The sequence below is a fragment of the Rhinatrema bivittatum genome, chromosome 1, assembly GCF_901001135.1.
Source record: "Rhinatrema bivittatum chromosome 1, aRhiBiv1.1, whole genome shotgun sequence".
NCBI lineage: Eukaryota > Metazoa > Chordata > Amphibia > Gymnophiona > Rhinatrematidae > Rhinatrema > Rhinatrema bivittatum.
Window position 1 is genome coordinate 704,981,771 of NC_042615.1, and position 26,093 is coordinate 705,007,863.

At 45.5% G+C, this 26,093-nt stretch overlaps 1 protein-coding gene across 5 annotated transcripts in view; it reads right to left on the minus strand.

Moving 5' to 3' along the window:
• The window catches only part of ERBIN (erbb2 interacting protein), a 716,810-nt gene that overhangs the window by 190,385 nt on the left and 500,332 nt on the right, over positions 1-26,093 (minus strand). The gene's annotated exons all lie outside the window — the stretch shown is intronic.

Below are 26,093 nucleotides of genomic sequence, written 5' to 3' on the forward strand. Positions count from 1 at the left end.
TTAGTCCGTTAGTCCCCATTATAGGCAAGAATGAAATATTTGTCACTAATTGCCTAAACCTGGAGTCCCCAAACTACGATCCGCGGGCCGGATACAGCACAGAGTTTGGTTTTCCTGCCCAACATACTTTACTTTACCTTCCAGTGGCCAAATCCAGCCCCACGAATACGTTTTTTTTTTTCTTTTACTCTTTGTGTGTGTGTGTATGTGTGTGGGGGGGGGGGGGGTAGAGCAGTAGGGGTTTAGTTTTTGTTTTTTTGGGTATTTTTTTTTTTTTTTAAGTGCCACTGCAGCAGCAACACAAAGGCTGCTGGGGTTTCCTACATATTACCAACAAGGGAGTGCTAGAGGATTGTAGCACCAGAAACAGCCACTGGTGGGGAGGCCAGGCCCCACCAGTGAGAGAAGTGCCAGAGGATTATGGCTCCGGAAAAAGCTGCTGGCAGGGAAACCAGGCTCCTCCAGTGGAAAATCAAGAGGCAGCTGGTGGTTGGAGAGTGAGTGAAGGGAAAGGGCTAAAGGGAGAGGAGACAGAGGGGAGTGGAGAGAGGAGATGGTTTAACATTAAGAATGAAGGAGGGAAAAGTATGAGAGAGGGGAGAGATGAAACTAAGAAAACAAGGGTGACAATGAAAAGAGGAAGGTGAAAGAGGTGTGAGGGGTAGAGATGGGATGAGTATAAAAGGGAGGGGACAGGGGAGAGGGGGGGGGGAAGCGAGGGGGTGAACCATCCCAACACAACTCTACACCAGTGTTTCCCAAGCTTTTTTGTGTCGTGGCACATCGCACAGAGTTCATTTCATCATGGCACACCACCAAGTTTTCAATCATTTTCTCTTTCCTGTCATCCCACCTGTGGCATTCATTACCTTCCCTCTCCCTCTTGCTATCACCCTCCCTTTCTTTTTCCCCCCACTCCTGGCACATCATCTTTTCTTCTCTTCCTTCAAATCCCTAGCATCATCATCAACTTATCCTCCCTTCCTTTTTCCCTACCATCCTGGAATCACCTTTTCCTTTCCCCTGACATCACTTTCACTTCCCTTCTCTCTCCCCCCCACACCCTGGCATCATCATTGTCCCTCTCCCTCCACCAATATGGCATCACCACCACCTTCTCTCCCCTCTCCCTTCACCGTTTTATAGCATCATCACCACCTTCTCCTGTCCTTTCTCCTGCTTCACCTTGTTTCCTTCTCTCTGCCCCAACCCCTCTTCCTCCACCCACTGGCATTATCACCACCAAATCTTCTCTCTCCTCTGGCATCACTGCCTTCTCTCCCCTTTCCTCTCCTTCTGGCCTCATCACTACCTTATCTTGCCTCTCCCCTTGCCTCTCCCCTGGCATCATCACCTTCTTCCCTTCTTTCTCCCTCCACCCCTAGCATCACCACCTTCTCCTTCCAGCCCCTGGAATCATCCCCACTTTCTCTTCCCTTCCCTCCACCATCATCTTAATCTTCTCTCTCCCCTGGCATTATCACCTTCTTCCCTTCCCTCTCCATTATCACCTTCTTCCCTTCCCTTTCCTTCTTTTTTTTTTTATTATTAATAATTTTTATTGCCATATTGTAAGTGACAGCATTGATACAGAACCATTGGTACAAAGTCATCGTTACAACCAGTTAGAACAGTAATTAAGAATGCTATCTGTATAACAAATGTAAATAATACACATCAATAAACGAACTAAAACCGACTCGTATGTGTCTAACTGTAACAGTAAAACAGTCAATACCGCCGGATAATACCAGTGACATAGTTAAGCAGTCATTGGACCATACAGCATTATGAACCCTTCCCCCCCCCCCGCCCCTCCCCCCCACCCCACCCTCTGGGTTAATCAGGAGCTGCTCTACTAGTGAAAGGAATGGTGTTCAATGATAGTATAGGGACCACAACTACAGGTCAAAGCTCTCGGGCCAGGTAAGGTTCCCTTTTAAGATGCCTGTCCAGCCAACCATTGTTCGTAAAGCGCCCATGTCTTTGAAAAGCCCTGCATACACTGATGTCTATATGCCGTTATCTTGCCCAGTGTATACATAGTATGAACCTGAGCCTGTATCTCTGCCAGTGATGGTACCCTGCTCTCCTTCCAGAGGCGAGCAATAACACACCTTGAGGCCACCACCACATATTTAATAAATCGCATTAGCGCCCTATTATCACCTTGTAGATTCACAAACAGTAAAGCTTGTACTACAGTGAGGGCTATAGGCGAGTGTGAGATGGTCTCTAGCCAGTTCGATACCTGTGACCATACGGATTGTATATTAGGGCAGGCCCACCACATATGCAAAAATGTTCCCTCTGCTCCACATTGTTTCCAACACTGCGCCGGCTTATTAGGGTACATAGGATGAAGCTTCACTGGGGTGATATGCCATCTATACAATAATTTGTACCCATTCTCTATGTGCCCAGCGGAGATGAGCCCCCTCCCCATGTATTGGAAGACCTCCAGCCAATCATTTTCTGAGAATGTATCAGGTAAGTCCCGCTCCCAAGCACGTAAGTGCACATAAGTGTAAATAGGTTTCCCCATTAACATCCTGTAGATGCGGGAGATAATTTTATCCATTTTATCAGCTTGCCGACATAGACCTTCAAAATCCGGAATGCCCTTGGACAATTCTAGGTGTATAGCCTTTGTCTGGCAGAAATGGCGAACCTGAAGGTAATGAAACAGATCCGTTTCAAGCAAGTGATGTCTAGATCTGAGTGTAGCAAAGGGTATCAGTCCACCCGGTTCCCAGACATGAGCTAATTGAAATATTCCTCTCTCCCGCCATCTGCGGAGGACCATGGACTGTTGGCCCGGGGAAAAAGAGGTATTGTGAAATAAATAAGTGCTATGATATGAAGCTCGATCCCCTACCAACACATTCCTCCAGTGGGACCAGACCGTATAGGTACTCCGGACTGTCTCCGGAAGCTCAGGTGACCCAGCCCACGTATTTTTAGGTTGCCACAGCAAGGCTGCTAGGGGCATAGTCCCCAACACTGCCTGTTCCAGGCGAACCCATAGTGGCTGTCTCTCCCTCTTGTGCCAATCAACAACAGCTTTAAGGTGCGCCGCCGCATGGTACCAATGTAGGTTAGGGACACCAAGGCCCCCTTGTAATTTTGGGCGATATAATACTTTTCTGGATACTCTCGGCTGTTTTCCCTTCCAAATAAATTTCAATAACCGCCTCTGCCACTTTTCTAGCAACTGAGAGGGAAGTGCTAGGGGGAGTGTCTGAAATAAATAGAGCAGTCTGGGGAGGATATTAATTTTTAGGACCGCAATCCTTCCCACCCAGGAAATGTGATAACGGTCCCATTCTTCCAAGTTTTGATAAATTTTATCCATTAGCGGTGGATAGTTTAATTGAAATAGGTCCTCCCCAGCTCCAAGCTGTATACCCAAATATTTAATTTTTGTAGCTGCCCATCGGAAAGGATGAGCTCGCTTGAGCTGATCCACCATATGAGCGGGGGCTGAAATATTCAATAATTCCGACTTTTCCCAATTGAGTTGAAATCCCGACACCTTTCCAAAGTCCAGCAACTCTTGGCTAATAGCAGGGAGCGATTGATGGGGGTCTGTGAGGGTGAACAGAATGTCATCAGCAAAAAGTGATAGTTTAGATGAGAAATCACCCACTGTGACACCCGAAATGTGTGGATTATATCTTATTTTCGTCATAAAGGGTTCCAAGAATAAAGCAAAAAGAAGGGGGGAAAGTGGGCACCCCTGCCGGGTGCCTCTACCTATCGGAAAAGTATCAGTGTAGCCCCCATTCACCTTCAAACTCGCCCGAGGGGCAGCATACAGTTTTTTTATCCAACCCAAAAAGTAATCCCCTATCTTAAAGGCCTTTAGAGTGTGAAATAGGAAGGACCAATGAACATAGTCAAAGGCCTTCTCCGCGTCAACCGCCAGCAGGAGGCTAGGTACTGCTCTCTGCCGTGCCCACCGGATAGCAGCAATGGTCTTTCGCACATTATCTGAGGCCATACGACCAGGAATGAAACCAGCTTGGTCAAGGTGTATGAGACCAGGTAGTATAGCATTAAGTCTATAAGCAAGTATCTTCGCCAGCAGTTTTAAGTCCAGATTAATTAAGGAGATTGGCCGATAGGAGCCACAAAGCGTAGGGTCCCTGCCTGGTTTCGCCAATATAGTGATACCGGCAGTGTTGGAGACCTCCGATAGAGACCCTGCAGATCTCAGAGAATTAAACAATCGGACCAGCAAAGGTGTCAGGGTCTCCGCATACTTTTTATAAAAGGTAGCCGTAAAGCCATCCAAGCCAGGGGACTTGCCTTTTTTTAAGCTCTTGATGGCCCAGGTTATCTCGGCTCCATCAATCTCTTTATCCAATAGAGCCTGCTGAGCAAGCGTTAATTGAGGCAGAGGAATATCCCGCAAATATTGCTGGATCTGATCATCCTGTATGTCCCTATTTGTAGCATACAGTGCTTGATAGAAATGCAGAAAGCGCTGCCGAATATCCCTGGTTTTAGTCAGTATAGTCCCAGACTCATCTTTGATTTTAATAATGGTATTGGCAGACCACTGCTTTTTCAATTTTTGGGCTAATTGTCTCCCAGCTTTATTCCCCCCTTCATAATGGATCTGCCGAACCCTTTCTAAGCGATAGGCAATGTCTGCTACTTCCAGAGCCTCCAATTGCCGGCGGCATTGATCCATACGTGCAAGTGTTTTTTTGGAGCCGGATTGTTTATGCGCCAATTGCAATTCGGTAATCTGGCGGAGCAAGCGTGCTTTTTCAGCATTCTTTGTTTTTTTCACATATGTGGCCCTCGCAATTAGTAAACCCCTGGTGACCGCTTTTAGGCATTCCCATATATTCAAAGGTGTGGTGTCAGGATTATCATTTCGCTGCAAATAGTCCTCAATGTGACCCCTCAGGGCTTTAGAGAAAAACTCATCCTCCAATAAACTATCATTTAGTTTCCAGTATTGCACGCCTCGGTCATAATTCAATATTTGCAACGTTAGACCAATGGGAGCATGATCAGACCATGTTATAGCATCTATAAAGGTATCTGTGACCTGGTTAATAAGAGATTTCTCTACTAAGAGGAAATCAATTCGGGAATACGTGTGGTGCACTCTGGAAAAATAAGTGTAATTCCTGGATGAGGGATTATGGATACGCCAGGCATCTAAAAGCCCCAGATTAGTGAGAAATCGTTTAAAGAGTTTCCTGTCCTTGCCTGTAGGTAGCCTAGTCCCCTTGGAGTTATCCATATGCGGATTAAAAGTCAGATTAAGATCACCTCCTACAATGAGACACCCCTCAATGCAGGTTTCCATTTTACGCTCAAGAGTACAGAGAAATTCCCCTTGGTTGGCATTGGGGGCGTAGACATTCACCAGGGTATAGAGCCCATCACCGATCCGGAGCACTACAATAACATAACGGCCCTCTGGATCATGTATAAAAGCTTTCTGTTCAAAAATGATATCCCTGTGAATGAGAATGCCCACACCAGTATATTTATTGCTTTTGTTACAGGCGGCCCAGAACTGATGGGGAAAATTCGCATGTTTCATCGTGTGTTCGTACCTGCGCTTTAGATGGGACTCCTGAATAAAGGCAATGGTGGACTGCTGTCTGTTCAGTTCACTAAACAGGAATTGGCGTTTACGATGGGAATTGAGTCCCTTAACATTAAGGGACAATATTTTTATGTCAAGCATTCTGGACACAACGTGGGACAGCGCAATCCGTATTAGAGCAGATACCTATGGTCAGGGAGGTGGTGGCTATCAGTAGGGCTATGGAGGCCAGGAAACCATGAACACTTAAGAGCGCCAGCAGGGCTACCTTCACGCCTCGAATATATTCCCCATTCCACAGCAGCAGCTTATAACTCAAATCACCCAGAACAACCCCTATTACCCAAAATACCCATCCAAACGGAACCCTCTGTGGGGAACCATTCACCATGAACAGAGAGGAATCGGCCATCGTGTGTCTAGCCCCCTCCCCCCCCACACAACCATTTAACATCAGACATTGATGAAACTATATATTAAAACAATCTTCCTTTATGAGTGTAGCATATACCCTGCTACCCGTCGATAAACTTCGCAGCCATGAACTCTCAAAAGAGGTTCGCAACTGCACATTGTCCCGTGAAGGTCAAAGGCACGAAACTCACGGCCACAACAAGTCCAGGACACTCACATGAAAACCTGAGAATCAAGTATTCTTAGGAGGGGATCGCGCCTGATCCGGCATGCGGCGTAACCTTCGTCCTCCCTTGGCAACTCGCTGCCATTTGGGGGCCTCAGTACGTTGGCCTGTCGTCGGACCTCGCTGCAACGCTGCCTCGAAGCCGGAATAGCCCGCTGCTTGCAAAATGGCCGCTCCCTCATGTGCCGTTTTAATCTTATGAAAATTACCTTGCAAGGTGAAGGCCAAGCCAAACGGAAAGGTCCAGCGATATTTAACATTGTCCTTTCGCAGAGCCTCCGTGACAGATTTCAGATCTTGCCTCTTCCTTATGGTTGATGGTGCTAAGTCCGCAAAAATCATAATTTTATGATTCTCCCAGGTCCATTCCATTCGCTTTCGGGCCGCCATAGCGATCCTCTCTTTGGTAACATAGTCGTGGTATTTAACAATAATGTCCCGGGGCCGGTCAGATTGTTGATTGCCCAATGCACGATGTGCTCTGTCTATTTTAATGTGTAAAGCACTGGAGTCCTCCGTTGCGGGCCGGTCTAGCGAGTCCAGAAGCATGAGACTGATTTTCTCAATGGTGGCCATACAATCCACGTACTCCGGAGTTTCGGGTACCCCTCTGAAACGAAGGTTCTGGCGACGCGAGCGGTTTTCTAAGTCCTCCACCTTGTCAGCAAGGGACTCGAGTTCAAGGGTTAGACTTCGCCGGTCGGCTTGCAGCGTTTTAATATCCTCAGCGCAGGCTTCAGTTTTAGTCTCTGCCTCGAAAATCCGGCGGCCATTTTCTGATATGTCCTCCTTCATCTCCTCGATCGATGCAACAATGTCCTTTTTATAATCTTGTAGGTCCTGTCGAAGATCTTGACGAAGCTCTGTAAACCAGCGTTTTAATTCCGTCCTGGAAGGTAAGTCATCGTCAAACGGCGTCACTTCCTCAGAGAGTGGACTCCCCGGTTCGTTTTCCTCCACGGTCGCCATATTTACAAGGCTCGCCACTTCTAGTCCTTGTTTTTTGTAAGAAAATCGGCGTAGATCGGCAAGTTTTTTTCGTTGGGACATCGGAGGCTATAGCGCTCACGACGGGTAACCTGACAGGCTAAAATATATCGCAGCTGAGGAAGATTGTAATGGATAGTAGGCTGTGGGGAGCGAGAGCCCTCGTTCACCCTGCCATTCACACCGGTGACGTCACTCCTCTCCCCCCTTCCCTTTCCTTCTACCCCTCTGGTATATCATCACCTTCCTTCTCCAGCCACCCAGCCCCAGTCTAGCCCTTGTCATCATCACCTTCCCTCTTTCCCATCCCCTGCCACCATTACCTTCCCTCCCCCTAATCTCCCTGGCGTCACTTTCCCTCTCCCCCACACCCTATGATGCCATTCATCTTTCCCTCCTCCCACATCCCTTGGCAGCCAGCACAAGTCTGTGCATCACTTACCTGCTGCTTCCTCCTCTGCTGGCTTGCCTCTGCAATAGTAACAGCACAAGCCCAGCATGTTTTGCAAGAGAGCTAGCAGAGAGGGAAGCAGCAGCAGCAGCAGCAGACAGATGCTGTTCTCTGGCACCCTCTGCTGGCAGGAGGATATCCTATAGGCTAGGAAGGGAGAAAAATGGAAGACTATTAGTGCCTTGTCTTTTCATACCCGGCTCTTCTCATGGCATACCTGCAGGTCAATCGTGGCACACCAGTTGGGAAACATTTTATCTGAATAAAATGAGAAGCTTGGGTGTGGGCACCACGGTAGTGGAGAGGATTACTAACTGGCTGACAGGAAAACAATGTGTAATGGTAAATGGAACCCTCTCTGATGAGAGAATGGTGTTAAGTGCAGTGCCTCAAGGATCGGTTTCAGCACTGGTTCTGTTCAATATCTTCTTGAGCGATATTGTGGAGGGGTTAGAAAGAAAAATTTGCCTTTTTGAGGATGATACTAAGATTTGCAACAGAGTGGACACGCCTGAAGCAGTAGAGAGAATGAAAAATGATTTAAGAAAAATTGAAGTGTGTTTGAAGATTTGGCAGCTGCAATTCAATGCCAAGAAGTGCAAATTTAATAGCAGTTTAAGCCTGCTCAACATCCTTAGTTTCATGAAGACTGATGAGACAGAAGCTTTGAAAGAGAGGCATCTACAATAATTCCAATATTTCTGCCTTGTGATTTAATAGGAATCACATGATCTTTATATTTAAAGTGTGAGGGGAAACGATCAGGAGATGATCTGCAAAGAAAAATTAGCTCATATTTCAATACTCAGTACCAATCTGTTGTGATGAAGCCATTTTTAGTAGGGCTCTAGAAAACTAAGCATGTTTCCCAGACGTTCAGGCACTTTCCTTCAAGCAGAAGCTTTAGAGAGTTTATGGAAGCCCAGAGAGGAAATTAGATCAGAACTGGGAAAAGTCTGATGGTGTTTGTCAGAACTGGGAAAAGTCTGATGGTGTTTGTAGTCTAAGACCTAGCTGAAGGTGACTGGGGAAATTAACAACTGGATTATAAGAAACTACTAAAATGTTGGAGAGGAATAGGACCAGAATATCATTATGTAGACAAGATACAAAGGGTGGCTGTGGCTCGTGGCTCTCTGAGGGTTTCTTTAAGGGAGCTGGAGGCACCCAGCTGAGAAGGAAGCTGAGAACCTTGGCCGATTAGGAAAGTAAGGCTGAGTTGCATTACTGGAAGCCAGTTAGCCTGTATTTATATTTGTATCTTACTGATTGAAAAGCCTTCCAATTTAAGGCACTGAACTGAAGAGTAAACTATGAAGTTTGGAGTTTTACGTGAAAAAGAGCCTAGACTGTGACTTTGTGTCATGTCTTGCGTCTGGGGAAGAGAGACATTAAGATCCTACCTTAAAGGATTTACTAAGATCACTCTGTTGCAGAGGGAAATTGGACACATTTTGATAGTCAATTTTGGACATTTTGAAATTTTTTTACATCCTTTTTTTTTTTTTTTTTTAACATTTAGTTTATGGTGTTTTGTTTTTTTTTACTTTATTTTTGTTGCTGAGGCTGATATCCTCCATTCACTTCCACTTTCATGGTCTTACAGCAGGATCTCTAGATTTCAGAGCCGTGCATTGAAGGGGAATCGATTTTGATGGACCTTCTCTTTCAACATTTCCTTCTAGCCATTCCCCCTTATCTGGGCGCTCGAACACATGGAGCCCACTGCTTGGCATGAGCTATTTGAGTGAGATGTACTTTTTTCACTGGGCCCACCTTTTAAGCTTTGAAGGCACTGATATGTTTTAGCATCTGCTTGGCATGAGCTATTTGAGTGAGATGTACTTTTTTCACTGGGCCCACCTTTTAAGCTTTGAAGGCACTGATATGTTTTAGCATCTCTGAGGCTCCAGCAGCTGGAGCAGTCTCATGATCCTTGGGCTTATTTGACATCTTTGGTGCCAAATCAATGGATTCAGACAACTACTTCAAGTCCTCCAGGTGAAATAGTCTTATTTGTAGATCTTAATGGCCCTCAGCAACATCCTAAAGCAAATGCTGCAGTGGGTAACATGGTGATCCTTTCAAAGATACCTATAGCGGGTGACTGACGTTTTTTGCCTGCAGTTCTAGCAATACTTCAAGCCACAGACCTTGTTGGATAATGCAAAATCAGAAGGAAAAACAATGATGAAGAAAGACAGTTGGAGAGAGAAAAAAACTCAGAGAGCCAGTTGGAGACCACAGCTAAAAGGTCTACTGATAGTTTGAAGAAAATGACAAGCAAACTGAAAAACCTAATTAGGCTCTAGAAGAGAAGGCAAAAGGACTCTAAAGTATACTATCTTAGAAAAAAATGCCACATTTCTGCTTTCGGACAATACACAGCAGAACACACAGCATATTGAAAAGAATGTAGGTTGATGCAGACTGGGAAAAGATATGCTCAAAGGGGATTTCTGGCTCTTAAAAGAAAGCTCTGGAAAATAATTCTGGGATCAGCATAGTAGTTTCACCCAGCAGCGTAACTGCTGGGTGAAACTATTATATTATTTAACCGATTACTTGCAGACTATTTACGCTACCAAAGTTCCTTGTAAAACGTGAACACGAATAATGTTATAATAATATTATATGTTTGTTAAATACTATTGTTACTTTCACTGTTCCTTGTAATAATGTTCAATAGTTGATTGTTATTGTTCTATGTTCTATGTAAAAAAACTCCAGTCTAATCTACCAGACCAGGGCAACCTTTTCGTTACTTGTAAACCGGACTGATTTGTATTGCATACAGGAATTCCGGTATATAAAAATTAAAAATAAATAAATAAATAAATAACTGGCAATTACTTTGTCTTCACAGAATATTTAGTTTCCAGAAAAACTTGTGGAATCAATGATCATTATAGAAACCATGTATATCAGATTGGGCAACCAGTTCATTTTTACAGCATGAATCCTGCCCAGCCAACTAATACATAACCTCTCTCAGGCTGCTACCTTTCTGGTGAATATTTTAAGCAAAAGGTAGAGATTCAAAAACGAAGAGATTGACATGGGATGTAAGAATGCCTAGATATATAACAATGTACAGCCTACATAAATTTTCAGAGATTTGACCCAGTTATGTAATACTGATTCAATATGTTTTTTTTAACCTATAAAATTCATTCCAACTGTCCAAAGACTTGGTAAAGAGCTCTGTGGATCCACCAGAAAACATAGGACATCATCTGTATATAGTGGGATATAATGTTCACACTTAGCCACCACTGTGCCTCTAATCTCCCAAGAGGATAATCAAAGAAACCAGGACATCATAAGCAATGCAATTAACAGGAAAAAAAAATTAGGTATGCCTGCTTCATTTCTCAGCCCAAATTAAATTACAATTGATGCTCTTGGCTCACAGTACAATTCTGGCAGCCGTTTATAAAAATACGGACAAAGTCCAAATCTTTATAGTGTTCAGAACTGCCACTTGATGCAATCAAATGGAGAAATTATTTACCTGAATTTTGTTTTCCTCAGTGTAGACAGATGGACTCAGTACAAATGGGTTATATGCTCCCTTGCTAGAAAATGGAGACTGAGTCAGGTTTTAAAGCTCATGTCACCCCAGATATACACTGCAGTGACCTCAGCCCTTGAGTATTCTCTTCAAAAGTCATTGTGAACAAACTATTGAAAAACCTGATTAAAACCTGATTAAAACTTGATTAAAACCAACTTGACTAAAAACGGATAACAGTAACTATACTCAGCCAAACACTGAATCCCAGCAAGATTATAGATGCCCTGATCTAGGAACTGGGCAATGGCTTACCCATAATCTCTTGGAATCGATATTCATTTCACGGGCGATTCCTTGGCACCGTTCTTGGGCAGCCATGGGCAGGATGCCAAGTCCATCTGTCTACACTATGGAAAGCAGAGTTGCTTACCTGTAACAGGTGTTCTCCAAGGACAGCAAGATGTTAGCCCTTACACATAGGTGACATCATCAGATGGAGCACGACACAGAATACTTTTGTCAAAGTTTCTAGAAACTTTGACATGCATACTGAGAATGCCCAGCATGCCGCTAACCTTGCGGGGCCCCTCTTCAGTCTTATAACACAGAGTACGCAAAAAAAGAAAACAGAGAAAACCCAACTCTGTGGGGTGGGTTTTGTGAGGACTAACATCCTGCTGTCCTTGGAGAACACCTGTTACAGGTAAGTAACTCTGCTTTCTCCAAGGACAAGCAGGATGGTAGTCCTCACACATGGGTGATTAAGTAGCTCCAGGCCTCTCCAAACATGGGCTGCAAAGAACAAGGTGCCAACGTGCACAAAAACTGTAGCTGCAGCAAAAGAGGAGCAGGCCTGCACCCAAGGATCGGGCCCACGGAGGAGACAGTTGGGTTTTCTTGGCTGGAAGAGGTTGTGGAGAATGGACTGTCCAAAACAACTGTCCTGTTGGCAGTCTTTATCCAGGCAGTAATGTGAGGCAAAAGTGTGCCGCAATGCAGATCTCATGAATGGGAACCTCACGCAAGTGAGCCACCAAAACAGACATAACCTGGACAGAGTGGGCTCTGATGTGGCCATCAAGCTGTAAACCCGCCTGCTGATGCAATCTGCCAGCCAGCGGGATAGCATCTGTTTGAGACCGCAACTCCAATCTGTTCTTATCAAAAGAAATGAACAGCTGAGTGGATGCGCGGTGAGGTGCTGTCCGTTCCAAGTAGAATACAAGTGCCCTCTTGCATCTAAGATGTGGAGAGGCCATTCACCGCGGTGAAGCGTGAGGTCGTGGCAAAAATGGACTGGTTGAGATGAAATTGCAAAACCACCTTGGGTAGGAACTTGGTGTGTCCATAGGACCACACTGTCATGACAAAACTTAGTGTAAGGCGGACCTTCGCCTTGAACCTTGCCATATTACATTCAAAAAGAAGCTAAAGACTTGGTTTTTCGCACTCCCGGAGAACTAAGAGCCGGAAGAATACAATATCTGTATAGACTTTGACTCACCATCCTGTCGTGTACATAGGTTTCTGAATAGTTCGTTATCGTAATTTAACTAGACATGATTGTTTCTCTGTAAGCTCCTCTAAGTTCCTTTATGCTATGTTATTTTGTTTCAATGTAAACCGCCCATGAGGCGACAGTTTTATTTCCCTGTAAACCGGTGTGATATGTATATTATACAGGAACATCGGTATATAAAAACTAAAATAAATAAATAAATAAATACGACACCAGTGCTTGCAGCTCATCTACCCTTGAGCCGATGTGTCCGCAACAAAGAAGGCCATTTCCCATGAAAGGTACTTGAGATCACAAGAGCACAATGGCTCAAACGGAGGCTTCATGAATTGCAAAAGTACCACATTGAGATTCCAGGAGACCACCGGGCGGGGGGGGGGGGGGGGGGGCGCGAGTGGGAGGCTATGAATCGGCCAACAAGTGGATAGCAGGAAATTGGGGGACCATCCGAACTGCTATGGTATGCCTCTATTGCACTGAGGTGAACCCTTACTGACATGGTCTGCAGACCGTACTCAGAGCAGAGAGGGACAACAGGTAGCCCAGAAGTGCAGGAGGGGAGCAAGAGAAGGGATCCAAATCGTGACTCTCATACCAGAAGGAGAACCTTTTCTACTTCAGATTATAGGACTTCCTGGTGGATGGTTTCCTGGACTCCAGAAGGTCACAGGATACTCCCTCTGGGAGGCCGAGGTCCTCCAGTATCACCCAATCAATATGCAAGCTGTGAGGGCCAGGGTCTGCACATCAGGGTGATGGAGTCTGCCCTGGTCCAGGGTGATAAAGTCTGGCGCCGTTCCCAACCAAATTGGGGATTGCGTAGTTAGGTCCTGAAGGTTTGAGAACCAGAGCTGTCGGGGCCAACAGGGAGCAATCAGGATCATGGAGCCTCGATCCTGCTGCAACTTCTGGAGTGTCTTGAATATGAGCAGAAGGGGCAGGTAAATGTACAGCAAGCCTGTGCCCCAGTGGATCGAGAAGGCATCTGCTAATGAACCCCTGCCCCTCCTGCCGAGGGAGCAAAACCAGTGCACTTTTCTGTTTTCAATGGAGGCAAACAGGTCTATATCCGGGTTACTCCAGCAGTGGAAAAAACTACTTCTAGACTGAGGGACCAATTCATGGGGCCTGAATGTCTCACTCAAGGATTGGCCAGGATGCTGTCCACTCCCGGAAGGTACACCGCCCGGAGAGTGATACCGTTCTCAATGGCCCACGTCCAGACCTGGACTATCTCCTGGCAGAGGGGAAACAACCTGGTTCCTCCCTGCTTGTTCAGGTACCACATAGCCACTGATTGTCTGAATCAGCATTACCTTGTTCAAAAGAAGCTCTCAGAACATCTGCAGGGCACAGCGGACTGCTTGTAGTTCCAAGAGGTTGGTCTGGGGTTGAGCTTCCTGAACCGATCACAACCCCTGGGTGCAGTAACCCAGGACATGCATTCCCCAGCCCATCTGAGAAGCATCGGTGGTGAGCGTGGCTTGGGGGTGAGCATTCCAAAAGGGGCAGCCCTGCTTCAGGTTTGCGGGGATCGTTCACCACAGGAGGGACTGCTGCAAGCTTCTGGTGACCATGATGTGGGCATGCATATCCTACAATGCCTGACACTACTGAGAGCGAAGCATCCACTGCGCACGGCGCATGTATAGCCGAGCAAATGGGGTGACATACACAGTCGCTGCCATATGGCCCAGCAGCTGGAGGAACTGGCGGCAGAGACATGCGAGCTGCTGGAGACATGTCATGCAAGAGCTGCTAAAGTCCCTGCCCTGTCCTGAAGTAGGTAGGCCTTGTTCTGAGGTAGGTAGGCCCTCTCTCCTGGACAGTGTCCAGGCGTGCCCCAATGCAGTCCAGCTGCATAGCCGGCTGAAGGTGGGGCGGGATAATTGATCAAGAATCCCAGGGTCTCCAGAGTTTCGATCATGCGACACATGGTGCTTGGGCCCCATGACAGGATTCGCCTTTGATGAGCCAATTGTCGAGGTAGGGAAACACATGAATTTCCTGCCTTTGAAAATGGGCACCGACAACTGCCAGACATTTTGTGAAAACTCAGGGCACAGATGCCAGGCCAAAGGGCAGAACTCGATACTGATAGTGGTGCCAGTCGATCGGAAATCTTAGGTACTGCTAATCCGCTGGAAAAATGGGGATATGGGTGTACATGTCTTGTAGATAGAGGGAGCAGAGCCAATCTCCTGCCTTGAGCAGGGGGATCAGGGTTTCTAGCGAGACATCTTGAACTTTTCCTTCATCAAGAAGCGGTTTAAAGCTCTCAGGTCTAGTATGGGCCTGAGGCCACCCGTTTTCTTGGGAATCAGGAAATACCTGGAGTCGAACTCTCTGCTCTTTTGGTCGGTCGGAACAGGTTCGACCGCTTGAGCAGAAACAAGTGCTGAGAGCTCTACTGAAGTATCTGGATGACCCCTGCCTGCTCTCCACTTGGGAGATCGGGGGGAACGGGGTGGAGGTCACTGGAAATGCAGCCGGTAACCCTGGCGAATGATGGATAGGACCCAGGGGTCCAATGTGATCGAGATCCATTGACCTGCGAAAAGTTGGAAACATCCCGGCCAGGGTTCCACATGGAAGGGTGGCTCATACTCCCTCGCCATCAGTCAAAATCCCATTGCAGGATTCTATGGCTGAGCTGTGGGCACCCTAGGAGGCCTAGACTGCCTCTGTCGGGCTTTGAGAACAGGCCTCTGAGCCCTGGACCTCTGTATGGCTGGGTAATACTCGCGAGGCTGATAGAAAGACAGTCTTGGGTATTGTCGTGAGGGCTTCCTGGTAGGCTGTGAGTCAGAAGTGTTAGCCAAAAATTGCTGAACGATTTCTTGGTAATCCTTCAGTTGAGCTACAGCTTCCTTAACCCTGTCCTTAGACAGGTTCTCACCAGTACAAGGCAAGTCAGCGAGACAGTCCTGCATCTCAGGGCATAGGTCAGCGGCTCAAAGGCAAACTGCCCAATGGGTCCCAATGCCTGCTGCAGCAGATCTCATGGCTGTCTAGAAGACATCATAAGCTGAGAAGACATCGTGTTTATCACACTCCAGGCCCTGTTGGACAACGGCCTGAAAATCCTCCTGGAATTGCTGAGACAGACACTCACTGAACTCCAGGGCCTGTTTCCACAGATTCCGGGAGAATTGCCCCATATAAAGAAGGTAGCAGGCTTTACGGGTAATGAGCATGGCCCCCTGGAACACTCTGCGGCCCAACGCATCTCAGCATTTGTGTTCTCATCCTGGCGGAGCTGAGGCATGGGTATGAACCCTCAGCCTTTTCAGAGCCGACTATCACCACACTGGTGGGGGAGCTGACAGTGGTCGATGCCTTGACCAGGTACACCACATCCGTTTTTCTATTAAATCGGTGATATCGAGATGGGATGTTCCCACACTTGGAACACCAAATCCTTGAAAATGTCATAGATTGGTACCGCCACCTCCTCCTTTGGGGCCTCCATGAGCTGCAGGATCTCAAGCATTTTGTGCCTCGAGTCCTGCTCTGCAATAATTGGAAGGGCACTGATTCAGCCATGGCTTTGACGAACCCCGCAAAGGAGAGGTCCTCGGAGGGGGGGGGGGGAGAAGATTGCCATTGTTCCTCCAGGGGAGACGGTTCGGAAGGCAGATCCTCCAATTCTTCTGAGGAGGTTAGAGACACCTCACCCTCCCAGGGGTCGTAGGACGCCTTACCCCACTGCAATCCTCCAGGGATGCGGGGGCCCGATGGCCCATCGGTGTGTGAAGTCTGGTCCTTGAAGGCACCAAAAGAGGCACCAAAGGGCCTCTCGTCCTTGAAGGGGGGTGAATGATCCAATGGAGATGGTGGAAATGGGGGCACAGAAGGAAGAGGTGGAATGAATCCCGAGGGCCCCAGGAGAGCCAAACTGTGAGGTGGCACCGCATGTCTTGGGCCCACCATCACGCCCGATGGCCCTCCCTCCTCAGAGGAGTCGCTCACCGGTATGGGGGCCAGTGGCGATGACAGCGGTGCACCCAGAGGCCGTTGAGAGACGTAGGGCGCTGGCTATGTGGGTAACATACTGAGCAGCATGTTAAGCTGCTCCAGCAATGGTGCAAGCACTGGTGGAGCAAGCTCTTGTACCCATTGGTACGACTTGATCTCGACCCACCGCAGGTACAAGAGGGACAGTCAACACCCTATCTCCTCATTCCGGGGGTGAGTCAAGATAAACCTGAACCTGCAACTCTCTTGGGCTGTCGATTCCAAAAGGACTGAAACCTCCCAAAGGACCGAAGCCTCCGAAATGTCAAGTTTCTATACGACCGAAAGCGTTGGGAGCCCCTGGATTGACCCCTCATGGGCAAGGGGAGCTGTAACTGCTTTCTCTTATCTTCTGGTAACCAGGGAACTGGAGATTCACCACATTTACTGGCCAGCTTTTCCAATTCGCTTCCGAATAGGAGTGATCCCTTAAAAGGCATCTTTGTGATGTTTGCCTTAGAGGTTGCATCTGCTGACCAATTTTGCAGCCATAGCTGTCTTCTGGCCGCTACCGAGGCCACTCCTCTGACAGAGGTCAGAGCCAGTGCCAGCTAAAATGGTGGCGGCAGGTTCCATAACCTTTCTGGAATTTGCCCCCAATTCATCCACCTCCCAAGAGAGCAGGCGGCACAAATGAGCTACCAGGGCACAACAAGAAGCAATCTGTAGGTCATTAGTATTGGCTACATGCTAGGAAATATATTTTTCTGCATTGAGGGACACTGCAAAAACCAAATGACAAGCTGCATGAATACTAGAGCGCTTTTCTGAGGTTATCAACTCACAGTCTATCGAACAGAAAAATAATAGAGTGAATTTTAAAAGCCCAGCATGCACCAAAGTCAGAACATAAGAACATAAGAAGTTGCCATGCTGGGTCAGACCAAGGGTCCATCAAGCCCAGCATCCTGTTTCCAACAGAGGCCAAACCAGGCCACAAGAACCTGGCAATTATCCAAACACTAAGAAGATCGCATGCTACTGATGCAATTAATAGCAGTGGCTATTCCCTAAGTAAACTTGATAAACAGTCGTTAATGGACTTCTCCTCCAAGAACTTATCCAAACCTTTTTTGAACCCAGCTACACTAACTGCACTAACCACATCCTCTGGCAACAAATTCCAGAGCTTTATTGTGCATTGAGTGAAAAAGAATTTCCTCCGATTAGTCTTAAATGTGCTACTTGCTAAATTCATGTAGTGCCCCCTACTATTATCTGAAAGACTAAATAACCGATTCACATCTACCCATTCTAGATCTCTCATGATTTTAAACACCTCTATCATATCCCCCCTCAGCCGTCTCTTCTCCAAGCTGAAATGTCCTAACCTCTTCAGCCTTTCCTCATATGGGAGCTGTTTCATTCCCCTTATCATTTTGGTCACCCTTCTCTGTACCTTCTCCATCGCAATTATATCTTTTTTTGAGATGCGGTGACCAGAATTGTACACAATATTCAAGGTGCAGTCTCACCATGGAGTGACATAGAGGCATGATGACATTTTCCGTTTTATTAACCATTCCCTTCCTAAAGCAAATGTTGCTTACCTGTAACAGCTGTTCTCACAGGACAGCAGGATGTTAGTCCTCACATATGGGTGACATCACAGGATGGAGCCCAATCACAGAACACGTCTGTCAAAGTTTCCAGAACTTTGACTGGCAACTACTGGGCATGTCCAGCATGGCACTAACACTGCAGCCAGCAGGGTTCCCCCTTCAGTCTTGTTAAAAAGCTACAGGAAGTGCCGAAAATAAAATAAGAAAATGTTACGAACTCAACACCGCGGGGCGGCGGGCGGGTTTCGTGAGGACTAACATCCTGCTGTCCTGTGAGAACACCTGTTACAGGTAAGCAACATTTGCTTTCTCACAGGACAAGCAGGATGGTAGTCCTCACATATGGGTGAGTACCGAGCTGAGAATGTCCAAGCATGCACCAAATGTACGCAGGTGTGCAAGGCACTAGGCCTGGGATGAAATTTGGCCAAGGGCATCCTGAACCCCACCGGGCAGGCGGAAGGGTGTTGGTATGTCACTTTGTAAATAGGTTGCGCAAGACAGACTGGCTGAAGATGGATTCTTGTCTTCCGGCTGTGTCTAAGCAATAATGGGCTGTAAAAGTATGGAGAGAACTCCAGGTGGCAGCCCTGCAAATGTCATAAAGCGGCACCGATCGTAGGAGTGCTACTGAAGTCCCCATAGCCCTCACAGAGTGTGCTTTAACACGGTCTTGAAGTGGAATGCCTGCTTGCTGATAGCAAAAGGATATGCAGTCCGCCAACCAGGAGGAGAGAGTCGGCTTACCCACAGGCTGCCCCAATTTGATGGAATGGAAAGAGACAAACAATTGAGTGCTTTTCCTGTGGGCAGCTGTACAGTCTAGGAAGAATGCTAGAGCCCATTTGCAGTCAAGGGTATGCAGAGCCTGCTCTCCTGGATTGGAATGGGGCCTGGGAAAAAAGGTAAATAGTATAATGAATTGATTGAGATGAAACTCTGAAATTACCTTAGGCAAGAATTTAGGGTGAGTGCGGAGTAATGCCCGGTCTTGCAGAATTTTAGTGTAAGGCGGATAGATAACTAGAGCCTGCAATTCACTAACTCTGCAAGCTGAAGTGATTGCCAAAAGGAAAATCACTTTCCAGGTGAGATATCGAAGGTCACAGGAATGAAAAGGCTCGAATGGTGGTTTCATGAGCCGATCCAAAACTAGGCTGAGGCCCCAAGAAGGGGCTGGAGGACGCAAAGGAAGCTTGAGGTGAAGCAAGCCCTTTAAGAAGCGTGTTACAAGGGGTTGTACTGATATGGGAACATCCCCGACACCTCTAAGGAAGGCGGCTACCGCCTAACATGCATCCTGATGGAGGAAGTTTTTAGACCTGACTGACAAGTGCCAGAGATAGTCCAGAAACATTGTGATTGGACAGGTAAAGGGGTCAAGGGACTGAGAAGAGCACCATGATGTAAACCTGGTCCATTTGTAAGAATAAGATTTTCTCGTGGAAGGCTTCCGTGAAGCAATCAGGACATGGGAAACTGGTTTAGAAAGGTTAAGTGGCTGAAGGATTAACCTTTCATCATCCATGCCGTCAGGGACAAGGCTTGAAGGTTGGGGTGGCATAGGCACCCGTCGTTTTGAGTGATTAGAAGCGGGTCCTTTCCCAAGGGAATGTGCCTGCGAATGGAGAGATCCTGAAGTATTGGAAACCACACTTGGCGCGGCCAGTGAGGTGCTATCAGGATCATGGTTCCCTTGTCCCGATGTAACTTCACAAGAGTCTTCGAGAGAAGTGGAAGTGGAGGGAATGCATATAGGAAACCGGTTGCCCATGATAGGGAGAACGCGTCTCTTGGTTGATGGTGTTGGCTGCAAGTGAGAGAGCAGAAATTGTCTACTTTGCGATTTTGAGGTCGCGCAAAGAGGTCTATTTGAGGATAACCTAATTGTTGGAAGATCGAGTTTGCTACTGAGGAGTTGAGAGACCTGACGCCATGGAAAAAATTGAGCCACGGTACGGTCGACAGCCAGTAGGCCGCGAGGGCCAAACTCAACGGTAATCGACAAAAAGCGGGTAAAATGTTACCGGAATACCACGGCTTGAGAAAATTGAAGGAGGGACCCCTGTGGGGTAAATTAAATTTTAGTAATTCCGTGAGGAAAATTCCTGTCAGGAATCTCTACAGAGCTCCTTAACCGCGTGGCTACTGCTGCGCGGAAAAAAGAAGGGGGACCCCTGCTGGCTGCAGGGTTAGTGCCATGCTGGGCATGCCCAGTAGGGGTAGGTCAAAGTTCTGGAAACTGACAGAAGTGTTCCGTGACTGGGCTGCATCCTGTGATGTCACCCATATGTGAGGACTACCATCCTGCTTGTCCTGTGAGAATAATCCCTAACATTCTGTTTGCTTTTTTGACTGCTGCAGCACATTGAGCCGATAATTTTAAAGTATTATCCACTATGATGCCTAGATCTTTTTCCTGGGTGGTAGCTCCTATTATGGAACCTAAGATTGTGTAACTACAGCAAGGGTTATTTTTCCCTATATGCAACACCTTGCACTTGTCCACATTAAATTTCATCTGCCATTTGGATGCCCAATCTTCCAGTCTCGCAAGGTCCTCCTGCAATGTATCACAATCTGCTTGTGATTTAACTACTCTTAATAATTTTGTATCATCCGCAAATTTGATAACCTCACTCGTCATATTCCTTTCTAGATCATTTATATATATATATATATATATATATATATATATATATATTGAAAAGCACCGGTCCAAGTACAGATCCCTGAGGCACTCCACTGTTTACCCTTTTCCACTGAGAAAATTGACCATTTAATCCTACTCTCTGTTTCCTGTCTTTTAACCAGTTTGTAATCCACGAAAGGACATCGCCTCCTATCCCATGAGTTTTTAGTTTTCTTAGAAGCCTCTCATGAGGGACTTTGTCAAATGCCTTCTGAAAATCCAAATAAAATACATCTACCGGTTCACCTTTATCCACATGTTTATTAACCCCTTCAAAAAAACTGAAGCAGATTCGTTAGGCAAGACTTCCCTTGGGTAAATCCATGTTGACTGTTTTCCATTAAATCATGTCTTTCTATATCAGGGGTGGGCAATTCCGGTCCTCGAGGGCTGCAAACCAGTCGGGTTTTCAGGATATCCTTAATGAATATGCATGAGAGAGACCTGCATACACACTGCCTCAGTTGTATGCAAATCTATTTCATGCATATTCATTAGGGGTATTCTGAAAACCCGACTGGTTTGCAGCACTTGAGGACCGGGCTTGCCCACCCCTGTTCTATATGCTCTACGATTTTGATCTTGAGAATAGTTTCCACTATTTTTCCTGGCACTGAAGTCAGGCTCACTGGTCTATAGTTACCCGGATCGCCCCTGGAGCCTTTCTTAAATATTGGGGTTACATTGGCCACCCTCCAGTCTTCAGGTACAATGGATGATTTTAATGATAGGTTACAAATTTTAACTAATAGATCAGAAATTTCATTTTTGAGTTCCTTCAGTATCCTAGGATGCATACCATCCGGTCGAGGTGATTTGCAGAAGTCAGGCCGGGGCGTGCCGAGTGGTTTTTAAAAGGCGCTCGTGTCCGCACATCTCTCTTAGTACACTCACAAAATTTTTTTTTCAGAAAAAGGGGCAGGGCATAGGTGTGGTCTGGGCGGTGCATGGGTATTCCAGGTTTTAGGAATGAAACCAGTGTGTAATTCTTACGCGTACAAGCACGCTCTAGGGTCCCTACCGCATAATTTTATTTTTGCTATGGATGGCATCTAAGTTCTAAAACAAACACAACTAAGTTAGCCAGTGGGATTTTAAGGGTAGAGGCTAACAGAGTAAAAGGAAGTCTAACTAGGGCAGGGGTAAAAAGTCCTACTCTTTACCTGGGCGAACAGGGAACTGGGGAAACTGGTAACTGCGTCGGCACATGTCTATTAAAATAACCCCACTTATGTGGTAGAGGCAGCATTTATGCACACATGTATTCAAGTACAGCCTATTTTATACCATGCACGCATATAAGTGCACGTGTTATAAAATGGTTGTGTCCTTTGGACGAGCCAGCATACATGCATATGTGTGCCTTTGCTGCGGTTTAAAAGCTACTTTCACTGTGAATATTACAGATCAAAGAGCCTGTTAAGCCTACATATATAGGTTAGTGGCCATCTTGGAATAAATGTTATTCACAAAACAGGTTTTTCCACGAAACGTTTTGCAAAACTCGCACACATGCAAAAATGTAAATTACCTAGAGTACTTGAACGTAATCTGCTTTGAAGTGCCTGAAGAGTGGAATATAAATAAATATACAAATAAAAGATTGGCCATTTTATATGCATTTTTTTTCAAAAGTGGGCTTCACAATAATAAACTTTCATGCATGGTTCACTACACATGAAAGTTGATTGAAATTTCCCAGTAATGAGTAAGGCAGCTCATTATAGAGCAATTTTGCAAAAAATAGTAATATACAAAGTTCCTGGCAATGTTGCAAACATTTTACATGAGTGAGCTACTGATGCAAATGAGCTAATTTGCATACATAGCAAACTGTTGCAAAACATCCATTAACCTGTGAAAAATTTCGCTAGTCAGTACATCAGCCTCTTAATGAGAAGAGAGGTCAGTATGGAGCACAGGAATTTGTCTCTCCTCTGCTTGTGAATAAAGTAAAGCAAAGTGTTCAAGAATACCTTGGTAAACCTCTGCTAGGAAAGGTTCTATTGCAGTGGTAGGGAACTCTGATCCTGGAGTGCCACAAACAGGTCTGGTTTTCTAGGACATCTACAATGAATACATGCATGAAATAGTTGCATACATTCAAATATATCTCGTGCGTATTCATTGAGAATATCTGAAAACTAAACCTGTTTGTGGCACTCCAGGATCACAGTTGTCTACCCTTGGACTATTGTATCTCCTAGCAATTTATAATACAAACTTAATCCATCTCATCTGAAAAATCTAAGGTTTTCAATAGTCTACCTTTTGACCAAGGGGGATAAGTAGGATTTCCAGCATATCCCTGTCCTTTTCAAAAAAGCAAGAGATGAAAGAGGCTGGATATCTGAAAATAAATCTTGTCTTGAGAATTATATTTTTTTTTGAATAAAATTTCATATTGAATACAGTAAAATAGTAATTGACAGCAGATAAAGACCAACTGGTCCATTAAGTCTGCCCCGCTCCGTGCAAGTAAACCCTTCCTCCCCCCTTGTACCTTCTGTTAAGAATAGTAACTGCTGCTCCATGCACATTACCCCCATGCCTTCTGATACGGGTAGTAACTGCTGAAGTGCTACACCCAAAGTAAATATAGTTTACCCTAGTTCTTCATTCCTATCTTCGAGGTTCTAAGAATCTGCAGTATTTATCCTATGCCCTTCTGAATTACAATACTGTTCCTTTTGGGAGGGGGGAGGGATTCCAGGCATCCACCACCCTTTCTGTGAACAAATATTTTCTGATATTGGTTCTCAGTCAAGCCTCCTGGAGTTTCATATCATGACCTCTAGTTCTAAAGTTTCTTTTCCAATGGACAATGTGCATCATTAGCACCTTCTTTCATGTATCAGAATGTCTGTATCACATCTCCCTGCACCCTTCTCTACTCTAGGGTATACATATTATATCCTTTAGCCTCTCCTCATAGGTCTTGCATAAGAACATAAGAAATTGCCATGCTGGGTCAGACCAAGGGTCCATCAAGCTCAGCATCCTGTTTCCAACAGAGGCCAAACCAGGCCACAAGAACCTGGCAATTACCCAAACACTAAGAAGATCCCATGCTACTGATGCAATTAACAGCAGTGGCTAATCCCTAAGTAAATTTGATTAATAGCCGTTAATGGACTTCTCCTCCAAGAACTTATCCAAACCTTTTTTGAACCCAGCTACATTAACTGCACTAACCACATCCTCTGGCAACAAATTCCAGAGCTTTATTGTGCATTGAGTGAAAAAGAATCTTCTCTGATTAGTCTTAAATGTGCTACTTGCTAACTACATGGAATGCCCCCTAGTCCTTCTATTATCCTAAAGTGTAAATAACCAATTCACATCTACTCGTTCAAGACCTCTCATGATCTTAAAGACCTCTATCATACCCCCCCCCTTAGCCGTCTCTTCTCCAAGCTGAACAGCCCAAACCTCTTCAGCCTTTCCTCATAGGGGAGCTGATCCATCCCCTTTATCATTTTGGTTGCCATTCTCTGTACATTCTCCATTGCAACTATATTTTTTGAGATGCGGCGACCAGAATTATACACAGTATTCAAGGTGTGGTCTCACCATGGAGCAATACAGAGGCATTATGACATTGCGGTACAGATCCCACACCATTTTAGTTGTCTTTTTCTGGACCACTTCCAAACTATCATTTTGGAGATATAGTCTCCAGAATGGAACACAGAACTCCAGGTGAGGCCTCACTAAAAATCTATACAAGGACATTAATGCCTCTTTTATTCTACTGGTTATGCCTCTCTATGCAGCCCAGGATCCTTCTAACTTTTGCCATCGCCTTGCCACACTGATTCGTTGCTTTCAGATCTACAGACACTAGAATCTCAAGGTCCTTTTTCCAATCCATGCAGCTTAGTATATCACCCCCAATTTCATGCATCTCTTTTGGATTATTGCACCCCAAATGCATGAGACTGCACTTCTTGGCATTGAAACTCGTCTAGAAACAAAAAATGGTACCTAGCATAATTCCCCTTGTTACAACAATTTAAAACAAAAAAATAAAGGGGCTCGCCTGCCTCATTGGCCGTCTCAGGCACCACACAACATGGCACATGCTACCAAGACAGTCTCCCCGCACCGAGATACCACTATATACCCGTGTGACATGGAAACCTCCCCGGTATTCTTCTTTGCACCTAAAATCCAACCAGAAAACAATCTCTCCCAGCAATCAAAAAATGCAGGGTGTGTTCCAACAATACTAACTAGTTACAACTTCCAGCCCCTTTACCACATACTTACTATAATATACTTGCCTAGTCTCTTATAATTGTCTAATCAATATTCAGTCTGCTCCTATTGTCTCTCTCTAGAGATTTGCCTCAGTAATTTCAAGGCTAAATCTCTCGTGTGTTAATACAGCTTTCCGAAGCCCACTAAATCACAAAACGTTTCCCAGACACAACAGAATAAGATCAGCTATGCATCATTTTACATCTGTTCTCAAATATGTTGGTCTCGTTAGATAAGAATTATGAAAGCTTTCCTGTCTCTCTTAGCTAAAAGACTAATTAAGAATCCCCTCTGCAAGGCTTAAGCCTGTTTACCACTTAGTATTGTAATCAAGCTTTCCCATACCATTAACAGACAAGCAGAACTCAGCATTGAGTTCTTACTTTTCCAAGATATGCAGATGCATGGCTCAGAGAAATATTTCCCATCTTCAACCAATATGAAGCCAGGGTGCTAACCAATTCAAAATCTATTTCTGAATATGATACGTATGGGTCTGAACAAAATGTATAATCTCACACCCAGATGAGTCTGCATGTGCTTACTAGTGAGAGATACTTCATGTCATCCTCTATAGCCTTAGCTGACAGGATTTCCTGCTTATTTAGACTTTTGCTACTTCTATTAATATGATTTTTAAGAATTGTATTAAAAGTCTGTGCCCCAAGTAACTGAAGACAGAAGGTAAAAAAAACCCCAAAAACTGGAAAAGAAAGTCAGCACCAGAGTTAGGTACACAGACATGTGTAAGGTTCAAGTCAGTATTAAAATATTTATTGATTTATATTCCACTTTTTAGGCACTTCAAAGCCGATTACATTTAGATACTGTGCGTTTATTATCCACTCTTCCATTTCCTTATCTTTTTAT